Source organism: Phyllostomus hastatus, unplaced genomic scaffold (assembly GCF_019186645.2).
Source record: "Phyllostomus hastatus isolate PE091 unplaced genomic scaffold, TTU_PhHast_1.1 phas_contig_254, whole genome shotgun sequence".
Taxonomy (NCBI): domain Eukaryota; kingdom Metazoa; phylum Chordata; class Mammalia; order Chiroptera; family Phyllostomidae; genus Phyllostomus; species Phyllostomus hastatus.
The window spans coordinates 13,020,128-13,033,269 of NW_025333810.1; positions in this window are offsets into that span (position 1 = coordinate 13,020,128).

A 13,142-nucleotide genomic window follows, 5' to 3' on the forward strand; every position below is an offset into this window, starting at 1 on the left:
TGTGAGGAGATGGACGCAGAGCACACATGTCGTCTCTTATACACAGAAGTGGGATGGCTTTCTAAAGGTGGATCACTGGCCAGAGTTTTTGAGTTATAAGAGCTTCTCCAGAGATTTCTTTTCGAAAAACAGTCACCACTGGCAGCACATTTTAGTGACACAGAATGGGTCGCAAAACTTGCTTATTTGTATGACATATTCAACCTGCTCAATGAACTCAATCTGTCACTCCAACAGAGAATGACGACTGTGTTCAAGTTCGCAGATAAAGTGGCTGCATTCAAAGCCAAACTGGAATTATGGGAGCAATAAGTGAATGTGGGGATTTTTTAACATGTTTCAAACAGTAGCAGAGATTTTGAAAGGGACTGAGCCAGGGCCTTCTTTCTCCCAGCTGGTGTGTGATCACCTATCTCAGCTTTCAAAAGAGTGTGAGCATTACTTCCCAGCCACAAACGACCCCCGAACTGGGAAGGAATGGATCTGTGACCCTTCGTGAATAAGCCAGGTGAATCGATTTCGTGCTAGAAGATGGTTAACTGCTTGAGAATGCAAGTGATGGTGGCTTTAAAAGCATGTTTGAGACAACTTCAAATCTCCATATGTTCTGGATTGAAGTCAAGGTGGAATATCCTGAGATTGCCACAAAAGTATTGAAAAGCCTGCTTCCATTTCCAACATCCTATCTTCATGAAGCAGGGTTTTCTGCAGTGGCAGCAACAAAAATGAGGTTACAGAGTAGACTGGACATAAGCAATACACTTCGTTGTCACTGTCTGCCATCACCCCCAGATGGGAGCGATTAGTTAGAGGAAAACAAGCTCAGGGCTCCCTCTGATTCTACATTATGGTGAGTTGTATAATTATTTCATTATATATTATAAAGTAATAATAACAGAAATAAAGCACACAATAAGTGTAATGTGCTTAAATTATCTCAAACCCCCCACCCCCAACCCATTCCGTGCAAAAATTGTCTTCCATGAAATCAGTCCCTGGTGCCAAAAAGGTCGGAGACCACTGCTCTAGTGGGTTATGAAACCGAACACAGACATCTTCAGGAATGTAAATTGTGTGATATAGAGAAAATCAGTTGGACAGCAGCTGAAAGTTTACACCAGGAGAAGACAAAGCTAGAATAGGGCCATAAGGAATCCAGAGGGGTGATTTATAAGGAAATAATGAAGAGAAGGAGACACAAGCAGGAAAATGTCACAGGAGAAAGATTAGAGTAGAAGGCAATACAGTCCAAGAGAGGTATCAGGGTGAGAGAGAAGGGGGCCAAAAAACCCCCCAAGAATTTGACAGTGTCTCTCAACAGCCTTCCAATTCCAGCCTAAGGTCTGACATACTGATTTGACTTAAAGTTTCATATGCTCATTCTCACCTCCCCAGTATGTACCTCTGTTAATGGGGTTATGTAAGGATTGTTAGCAAAGAAAGGTGCATTAACTATATATCTTATTTTCTGTATTTTTGATGCTGGGTACCTGGGACTTGCTGATTCAGGAGAGACTGCTCCTCCCTAGCCTACCTAATTCATAGAGACAGTAAAGGGACTTGCCTTTCAGTGCACCTTTGAGATACAAACCAATCAATCCAGAGCCCACACCTCCAACAAATTCTTTCTTTTATGGGGTTCTCACATTACGGACCACTAGCCACCTTCCCTAGTCACCCTAGGATCAGGGATCAGACAACTAGGACAGCCCAGATGCTATAGTCCATAGCCCATGGAAATTATTCACAATATGTAATCCTATACCTCCTCACCCTGCTTCATCTATTTCTTTTCTTGTGGAAACCACCATAAGGGTTTAGCTCACTGATCCTGTCTCTCTGTCTGCTCACCTGCCCTCTGTCCTTCCCCAAGTGGCCCTGCTCACATGGTGTGTCATGCCTCCTGTTTCCAAGGGACTATGAGTATAACAAAAACTTCTTTCTTCATGATGATCATTTCTGTGCCTGTGTGCCTTACCATACCTGATTAAAACCACTCCAGACACCATTAAAACAGAAGGCAAGACTTTTAAGTTGGTAATACATATTTTTGAGTGGCAGGTACCTCAAGGGCACAGATGAAATACGCCAGGGACACCAGAGTCTGAGTAAATGATTTCTGAGAAGTGAGAAGCAGGAAATGAGTTCTCAGAAGGGGTTGCATTTGAAATATAAGTTAAAATGACTGGTACAACTTGGACATATGCTGCACAATGAGACAGGTTAAAAGTCCAATGGAGGGAGGAGCTTAAGCACAGGCAGGAATGAGTGGGATATAGAATAGGGATGAAGCTGATCAACCAAAAAGATTTGAGGAGGCCAGGCCTTGAAGAAAGGTCAGAACTGAGTTCACATTTATGCTTCTTTGAAATATTAGCCCCCTCCCCATACTGGTTTTAATGCTTAGTGTAGATGCTATGAACTGAACTGTATGCCCCAGAATTTCATGTGTCGAGGCCCTAACTCCTAATGTATTTGCAGATGGGACTTTGGGAGGAGATTAAGTTTAGATAGGGCCATCATGATAGAATTAGTGCCCCAATGAGAAGAGACTCCAGAGAACTTGCACACACAGTCTCTCTCCTCCATGTGAGGACAGCGAGAAGGTGGCCATCTGCAAACTGGGAAGAGAGTACTCACCAGGAAACCAGATCAGCCAGCACCTGGATCTTGGACTGCCCAGGCACCAGAACCATGGGAGATAAATTCCTGTTGTTTAAGCCATGCAGTCCATGGTATCTTGTTATGGCAATCCAAGCTGACTAATGCAGGAGGGCAGGGTTCAAATATAATGCCAACTCTAAAAATGAACCTTGGCAAACTTAATGTTGTTATGGCCTTGTCGTGTACTTGCTAACCTGATGAGGGGGTTGGTGGCTGGCAGGAAAAGATGTACATACAGATAAGGTAACAGCAACAGCACAGCTTCTGAAGCCGCTTGCATTTATGGTCTAAACACCATTATGAGAAGTAAATGTTTCCATCACAGTGTGACAAATGTAATAGGTTTTGGAGGTTGCATTTTCAAAAATTAATAAGACACATGCTGTGTGAAAACATTATGTTCAGAGGTATGTTTTCAGAAGTTTCTAATAAAATATCTCAAAGAAATCATCCTAAAAATGAAGTAATAAAGTTTCACGATGTATGGTCCTAGAAATAGTGCATGGGAAATAGATTTATAACTGAAGAGTATGAGAAGGTAACAAAAAACTGGGGTACAGTCAGAGTTGCTGCTCCATTAATTTTTTAAATTACTTTAATTATAGACTTTTGCCAGAGTACAACAGGGGATCAGTTTGTAGGTGTTTATACAGGATTGAGGAAGAAAAAAATACACAAACAACATAAGTAATATGCTTTCCTCCCAGGAAGGAAAAGCTAGCTTCTATCCCCACCAAGTCTCATTCAGAAATCCCTGTGAAAAAATAATCTCCTTCTAATGCTGAATTCAAGGAAAAGTTTAACAACTGGGTAACAGTTCAAGGCAAGCCTTTTCTGGAATTCATTGGCTAGTGGAAAATTACTTGATGATTATAATTTGGATTACTGTGACTTTTAAAGATAGTCACTTGACTTTGATTTGGCTTCTAGCATAATCTTCGAAAAGCATGTGCCTGGTTTCTTCATACTGAAAGAAGGAAAGTGAAAAAAGCAATTTACTCCTTACATAAGCTACATTTTCACTTCTGTCTGTGTACATACAAACAATAAAGCACTGATATTTTAAGACTATCATACTCCCAAGTACATACAAATGGACTTTGCTTAATCCCTAAGAAGATTAATATGTGAGGCACCTGTGGGAAGGAATGCATACTGGGAGAAAGAAGGCAGGAGCTAAGCAGTTAGAGACTTTGTAATCATCAAAACCAGGTTAGTTCTTTATGCTTCCATTCAATTGTGATCAGCTTCTTTGACTAGAATAAAGTATTTTGCAATTCATTGGTCTATAAGTATAGACTACTTTTGCAGTTTCAGTTACCCATGCAATGTTGCTATGGAATTGTTTTATATTTATCAAAATCTGCTATTTGTTATCAAAGTCAATCAACACTAGACACACTTCAATTGATGAAGTTGTAGAACTGCCCAGATCTTCCCACTGAATGTCAGGTGAACTAAAGTGACAGTATTTTCTTGGCATCTCCTATGTACCCAGAATCATATAAGGTGTTGGAGATACAAAACGAAACATGAATCAAAGGGTTCACAGGATACAGTGTACAGACAGGAAAGGGTAGCTAGCCACACCCTGCCTTATAGATTAACTGCCATATGAGTGGTTCAGAAAATCAGTGTATAAGAATCCCTACTTGTGAATCACCACTTCAGTCCAGAGGTTAGACAAGATACTTAGAGTTTTCCCAGGGGTGAAAATGTTTCTGATGCATTTGGTTCTATTCTTGCCCATGTCCCCTGTGAGCAAGTAAACATTTGAGATGTAATCAGGCATGAACAGCACAAGCTTTTGAGTGGGATTGCTCTGATCACATTGTCTAGTGCGGTCACTTACTAGTATAAGACCTTGGCCAAATCATTCATCCCCCATCAGCCCAGGTCTCCTGAGTAGTAAAATGTGAGGTATAAACCTTCAGCTCAAAGGAAAATTGTGAAGATTCAGTGAGAGAATGGTTGTGAAGCACCTACTATTTAATGGGCACTCAAAATAAATATATAATTTTAAAACCCACTCTTCTTGCAAATAAGTTTGAAAGCTGGCTTCAGTCATGAAAAACACACTGCCAAATGACAAATGACCTTCCCTGCTGTCTCCAGGACAGACCAATGGCCTCATTACCACCAGCTGAGCTAACTGGCCACAAAGCCAGGAAATTAGAAAACATCCAAGCCAAATGCTAGATGACTAGAGAAACAAAAAAGATACGACAGATATGGAGACTGGCTAGAGGAGGTCAGATCAGTCAAGGAGAAAGCAGAGCCCCCACTCTAAGGCCATGTGGAGACTGAAGTGTAAATAACTTTGCTGAAAATGTTCACTTGTAAGCAAATGCCTACATGCTCTGTTCTTTCTGTACATTTTGGTCCCTTATCCAACCATAGCCTCACTTCCATAGGCCAGCCTTGCAACTGTTCAAGATCCTCCTTCCTCCTGCCAGAAGATGCATTGAACAGACCACATGGAAACATTCACATAGCTGAGGCTGTCAGTAGGAATCCCACTACACTGATTTACTTCACTATCAAATTCAATACTAGGACCAGAAATCCTGCGTAATCATTTAATATGAATCTATTTCATTAACTAATTTAACATCATGCATAATTCATCACATGCTTTGTTCATTTATAGTTTAGTATGTATTTCCCTAGATGTAGTCTCTATATTAGCTTTGCCTCATTATTTTTCTTGCAGAAAATGATTGAGACATACAACATTTCTTTATCAATGAAAATAGGATGGTTCATTATTCTTTGTCAAACTAGGTCACAGATTTCCCTATATAACATAATATTTCCCATCTTTTATTTTCAAAACCCTTTCCTATATACATTCTCGTTTTATCCTTCTAATAATCATGTTTTTTTAAATCAACCTAATTCTGTTATTTTATATTTATTTTAAAAGCAAGGAATCTGTAATACCAAGAAACTGAGAAACTTACTCAAGTAAAATGTAGTGATAGATTTAAAGCTAGAATTCAAGTCTCCTGGGTTCTAAGTCATTCCATTTTTTTAGCAAAATTCTAAAATTTGGGGGTGTGGAGCAGGGAGTCCATTCTTGAGAAATTATCTACAGGAAAACATTAGTAGATAAGCATTTAACTTTAGTGAATCAGTTTCAAGTCCTCTTTATTAAAATAGTAACAATTTTTAAATTATGTCTTCAAAGGTATATTTTATTATTATTTCAGTATGGTGAGGCCAATGTATCAGCAGACAATTGCTATTGGAAACATAGCCTGTTACTCATAGTTCCCAAGAGGAGGAGGAATGCCACTGCCTTACAGGGACCCCACCAGGAAGTACCAGGGTCAGAAGAGGCAGAGGGAGCAAGGGGGAAAGGTGGATAAGAGTGGTTTCCCTGGGAACGACTGGGTGAGGCAAGGAAAACAGGTCTAGGGTTGGCTATTTTGAATAACTTCAGCAGGCTCTGGGGCACAAGGGTTGTCCTTAGTTGTCTAATCCTGGCCCCCTGGCCCTGGGAGATTAAATCAGGGGAATAGTGGCTCTGAGTGTGAATACAGCAGGTGTTGGGGTGTGGATTCTGGATTGGTTAGCTTGCATACGTGAAAGGTGCTCTCAAAGGTGACTCATTTACTGTCTCTAGGAAGTGGCTAGTCCTGGGAGGAGCAGTTTCTCAGAGGTCGAAGTTTTAGAAACACAAAGTTAAAACAAATACTTGGTCATTCATATGGGCTACACACAGTGCTAAGTTCTCAGAATCTGTTATCTTAGATATACTTTCTATCAATCCTACAAATTAAACACAAATATCATCATCATCTCTATTTTATAATGAGGGACCTAAGATTTAGAGAAAATAGTTAAGTGGGGGAATGAGGATTTGGCCCTCTGAAGCCTGTCTGCAGGGCTCAAGTTTTAAGCACTGCACTGCAGAATCTATTAGGCAAATTTAGGAAATATCATTGACAACTTTAATTTTTCCACAGTGTTTCCATTAGCCCCAAAGATTAATTTTTTATGTTTCCATTAGCCCTCAAATCATACCCAGGTTATCAGGTTCCTAAGCTGACCAATTAATATCAGTTTGTGTTCAGGTGACATGGTTAAGAATCTGCTGTGTGACTGGAAGTAGAGAAGGGAGTTAGGATTAAAACTCTGGGAAATTTGAGAAGTCTCTTGTCTAAGAAACTTTTGCAGTCAAACTCCAAAGCAAGTCTTCTGATATTTATATTTTATTTTATTATAAATTCTCTCTTTCAAACTTATCTTGAATTTTGTGTCCAACTCAGCTGTATAGCACTGTCATGAAATGGCCAAGAAAAAGAACATAATGCAGAACTCTCCGAGATGAAGTTCTAACAAGGGCATGGGAAGGCTGAGTTTAAAATACTATAATATAGACCTCAGATCTTAGGAAAAAACTAAGTATGTGAATCCTGTTGTTTCTAAGGAATTTTGAGCAAGGCAAACTAGAGGACTCACCTAAAAGGAAACTTAGATCCCCTACTTGAATTCAGGGATCTACCAGGAGAGAAAAACTTTCTGAAAATGTCCCATCTGTCAAAATGATCAATTCAGGTATTTCCCACTGCCAGCAAAACTGGCCACCATAACCTTTGGGTTCCCTAACTACCAGAGTTATTAATTGTACCAACCACATTATGGGAATTGGTGACTCTGTATATTCCTGATAATAGCACTCATCTCTACACCTCCCACCCACTCACCCACCACACACACATTGCTATAGCCCTGTAGAGTTAGCAGGGTTACCTTGTGAAGATAAGGACTCATGCTAATTGCAGGATCTTATTAAATGTACTGAACTCAGGAAGAAAGAGTTCCCAGCTCTAAGCAGTATATCTCTTCTTTATTCCACTTAGTCTCCAATCCCTCCTCGATTCATAGGTCTTCAATATTTACTATCCAAACTGAGACACTTTTGAGGGTGCTCTGAGATCTAAAGGGTCACTGTTAAAGGTTACACAGGGACAACAGGCATAATTGAGTTCTATTTCAGGCAAACAGGAATGCGTGAGCACCTAAGCTGTGGGGAAGAAAGACCCAGCGCACCATAGCATTCACGCTGGCTTTGAAGATGCGTGTCCTCACATGTCATCTGTGAGTTTTCAGGGGACACCAGAGAGTCAGTACTTGAAGACCTCTTTATGACCAGGCTACTCTGTGAGGGTTCTCCCAAATACCTAAGTAAAGTGAACACTAAGGTTTGCATAGCCTTCTGTGGGAAATTATAGCAATGTTAAAGAATGGTAGACTTCACGATCTAAATTTACCCCAGTCTCAAAAGAATCTATAAAACGCTTGAGATAAACGAGAATTCAAGATATCACTAAGAATATAGCATGTTATAGAGCCAAGAAAAAGGTCCTATCTATAAGAACAAAATTAAGAAAAAATGGTTCACCCCAATACCATTGAATGTTCAGCTCAAATATGATTAGAAAAAAATCTAGGATGTGCTACTAAAACCACTGATAATATAAAGACTTCATATCTGAGATTAATAAAAGACTGAGAGCTCTGGCTGGTGTGGCTCAGTGGATTGAACACCAGTCTGAGAACCAGTGGTCACTGGTTTGATTCTCAGGACACATGCCTGGGTTGTGGGCCAGATCCCCATTAGGGGGCATGTGAGAGGCAACCACGCACTGATGTTTCTCTCCCTCTTGTTCTCCCTCCCATCCCCTCTGTCAAAAAATAAATAAATAAGATCTTTAAAAAAATAAAATAGGAACCAAGAATCAATACCTCTAAGCCAAGATTCAGGAACATTCTTGATTTAATTATATGTGCAATATTGCTTCACAAAGGGTCAGTTATCTACTCCTCCTCAGGAGGCAGAAAATCTGGTGAAGAGTTATGAAGGGTACGCAAACATGCATAATGAGAACTCGGTGAGCACCATCAGATGCTAGAACAAACTGCTAAGAGGTCTCAAAGGAAGAAAATGTCAGGTTAGGCACAGGGTGATTATAATATTGAAGAAGCAAGAAAGGGTTCCTGGAGGAGGCAGAATTGAAACCAGCATTGAAAGATAGGAAAGATTTTAATAATCACACAGAGATGAGAGAGACATCATCTGGGCACAGAAAACGATGTTATCAAAGGAAAAAAGTGAAATGTTCTTCATTGCTGGAATGCAAAGCAAGAAAGGCAGGTCAGGGGCCAGAATGTGAGATTGTCAAATTACTGTACAACGTGTTCTCATGTATAATGCACACCCATGTTTTTGACCCAAACATGCAGGGGGAAAAAATCATTCGTTTTAATTTTTTAAGGCAATTATTTATTTATTTACATTTAGAAACAAAACCAATTATCATATCTCAGGGTATTATTTTGCATATGGGCACTGTTATTACTTTCTGGAGTTACACTTTTAATGCATAAGCATAAATAAAAGAATTAAAAATATTTATATAGATACAGAATTAGTACCACCCAGATATAATGTGCATTCTTATTTTCCTCAAAAATTTGGGCAAGAAAGTATGCATTATACACTGAAAAATACAGTAGGTAGCTTCTAGTATAGACTTTCTTTACAGCAATTGCAAGGGAATGATCCAGTTCTAATCTCTAAAATTTTGCCAGGATTATTGTGATTATTCATAGGAATTACCATACCTTTTGGAAACAGAATATTGATGGAACTATTTGTACTCTGAGATCTAAAAGTAAAATCCCCTAAGTCAGCCCAGCTATGGGTAACCTAGATTTTTTATTCAAAGAAAGAAACAATAAAATGTTTTTTCCATTTTAATCTAAAAGCAAAAATAGCAAAAGTGAAGTTGGAAACAAGGAAAGGATCACTTTGGAGTTTTGCACATTAAAGCATTACATAAAATACGGTGTTTGAATATCATAAAAACATAAAAGATGCTTTTGAATTTCATAAAATCGAAGGATGGTCTTTCTGCAGAACAACATAGTAGAATAATTAGGGCATAAATCACGATTCCTAACAGAATATGTCTTACAAACTCTTTAATAATAGTAGCTAGTACTTAAATAGTGCTTGCTATGTACCCATTACCATTTTAAACACTTTACACATAATTATGGAAACAACCCTTTGTTCAAATGAAATTTTAGGCCCAGTGAAAAATAATACAAATACTTAGGAACCCTAAGGATCGCTGGGCTCTGAGGGACCCCGGTTTTTAAACCACTGCTGCAGCCTTCTCACAAAAGTGGGCCTGGGAACCCAGTGTCTGGGGGTGTTTCCATGCTCCTACTTTGAGAACTGTGGGAGCATTAAACAATGGTGGCAGATGATGTGTTTATGTGCCCTACACACAGTTTTTTAAAAAATTGTATTGGTTGCCAATGTTTTAAAATTAAGATATTTGATATCAAAATTTGGATGTCGGGCTTCTCTTAAAAACTCAGAAGACATGGCTGGTGTGGTTCAATGGATTGAGCACCAGCCTGTGAATCAATGTGTTGCCGGTTTGATTCCCAATCAGGGCAGATGCCTGGATTGCAGGCCAGGCCCCCAATAGGGGGCACATGAGAGGCAACAACACATTGATGTTTCTCTCCCTCTCTTTCACCCTCCCTTCCCCTCTCTAAAAATCAATAAGTAAAACCTTTAAAAAGAAAAAAATAAAAATTCAGAAGAACTGGCAACCATGAATCACAACATCTTATGTGACAGCCATACCATATAGGGCAGAACCTGGGGTGCACCCTTTAGACAGTAAATGTGCTTGGCTGTTCAGCTCACCAACAGTCCCACTGGCTGGCCCCCTTCCTGGACTAAAGATATGGGTTTGAAAATCCTGAGCTAGGTGCACATTGCAAATACTGGCTATAGATTTCCTGAAGGCCTGTCAGGGATCTAAGTTGCCAGATCAAAAAGAGGTTCACTTTGAATTTTTGGACTCAGCCAGGAAAATGTGGAGGCTCAGATAATGTTGACAACCATCTAGTATTTGAAGATATAATCTCATTTTTCCAATTATTTTCTTTACCTTTTTTAATAGAATCCTTCCATGACAGAATTAGAGATGATCTAGGCAGGGGTGTCTAACCCACAGCTCCAGGTTCACATGTAGCCCAGCATGGCTACAAAGGCAGCCCAACACAGTATCACAAATTTACTTAAAACCTTTTCTGCTCATCCATTTTCATTAGTGTTTGTGTATTTAATGTGTAACCCAAGACAGCTCTTCTTCTTCCAGTGTGTTCCAGAGACGCCAGAAGGTTGGACACCTCCTCTTACAGACGTGATAGAGGAATCAATCCCAGCACTTCAGTTGAATTTTTTCACACACTACTATTCCTCCACACCACCAAACTCCTGAAAGATTATTTAGGGTTGTCTTTGTCCCTTGAAAAAACTGTTCTTTTGCTTTATCCATAAACATTTTAATCTATTGTTACTGCAGTGTGTGAACAAACTGATGAGTGTGTTTGTTTAAGAGGATAGAGCATAAATACGGTTTAACCTTAAATTAAATGAATAAAAATGTAAAGACGGATAAATGGTACCAATCGTTAAATGTATATTATGGAAATTAGCCAGGTTTTTGTGTTTGTGAACAGCACAGTCCACTATTCAAGAATGACATTGAGTCAATTTTTTCCTACTGTAGGTAATAACAACAGGGGCTGGGCATGACCTTGAACTGAAAGAACATTGAGCTGACCCATTAAAGTTTACCATCCTATTCCTAAAGCAAAAAGAAGACTCTGGAGGTCTTTCTTGGCTTGGACTCAGATTCTAATTATAACTCATAAAGGGATTTCTTAATCTAAAAATAGCTTCTTTGAACTTGAGTAAAGAATAAATACTAAGTGCTCATGTGTGAGTATCCCTGCAGGTTATAGTCATGGCTAGGAAGGAAACATTTTCATGTACTAGTAGTTTTCTGGCATAGCATTGGCCGTAGGATCAGCTGTATCAGTTTGCTAGAGCTATAATCATAAAATACAGACTGTATGGCTTCAACAATAGAAATTTATTTTCTCACAGTTCTAGAAACTAGAAGTCAGAGATCAAGGTGTCAGCTAGTTTCCTGCCTTATGAGGCCTCTCTTTTTAAGGCCTCTGATTTTTCACGTGGTCCTACCTCTGGGCAGACGCATTCCTGGTATCTCTCCCTCTTCTAATAATGACACCTATATTGGAATAGAGCCCACCCATATGACCCCACTTAATCTTAATTACCTTTTACAGGCCCTATGTTCAAAAACAGTGACATTCTGATGTGTTGAAGGCCAGCACTTCGCCATATGAATTTGGGGGAAACACAGTTCAGTCCATAACATCAGCTCAAGTAAGAGGACAAAAAAACAGAGGGACCAGAATATAGATCTTGATTTAGCCACAGAGCTTATATACAGGATGTCTTTCCTGGATCCAAAGAATTCTTACTACATTGACACAGGGGGTTAAACTGCTCCAAGGTTGCAGCTAAGGTGTGGTCCCCTTGGCCAATCACATTCTCGTATGTCTGTATACCTATTGCATATCTAATAGGCAAACTCAGGAAGGCATGGGTGAGGAGGTTCTCAGAGCTGGCACTTGCCAACACAGAAAAGGAGCACCTCCTTACATTTCGCAACCTAGGCATGTCTTTTGACTCATTCCTGACTTGGCCCTCAGACATCTAATTATTAGGATAATAGCACCAGAAAGAGCTAAAACTGAGAAGTCACATAACTTCTGATACAAATCTCATATTTGTGTCTGAAGGGAGAGAAGCATGAGACCACCAGAATAACTTCCTTCTTCCCTATTTTAAGTTTTAGATAGCAATCAGAAGGGAAAGTAAAAGAGACAGTGAAAGAAGGCTGATAGACATGAAGTTATTTGGAACATATATTTTGTCTAAGATACCTACAAAATATGTTCAAATCTACCTGCTGTTTTAAAAAAATGGGTAGGTTTAAAAGGTGTAGAAAAAATACAGTTAAAAAGAGATACTGATGGCAAACACATTCCTTGACTAGTGGAGAGGCGGTAAGGTAATACAGTGATTAGACCCCCACTCCACCCCTATGCCCAGCAGAGGACAAAGACACAAGAGGGTGAGGTACACACAAAATCCCTTAGCCTAGCAAATCTAAGGTTGTTCTCCGCTTTCACTGGACAGGCCTCAGATTCAAACTTGCTTTAGCTGGAAGTTAATTTTCTAGCACATTATTGGGAAAATACTGAGTATCCTATGCTCAGGATTTTAAAAAATTAACAGGGTATAATTCATGCCTGTTTTGAGTAGTTCACACAAATGTCAAACCCTGAGAGCCAATGGTGTGACTTGTGTGTTTTCTTCCAGGTCTCTGCCAGATGGAAGTCTATGAAACTCAGCTGTCCAAGGCCACTCCTCACAGTTCTCCTCATTAGGCACCAGGTTTGACCAGGGGATCTTTCAGTGATTAAATTATTCCAAAGATCCTTAGTTTAATTATGGTATATAGGTTGACATAATTGGATTACTTAACCTGAAAAAGAGAAAGGCAGAA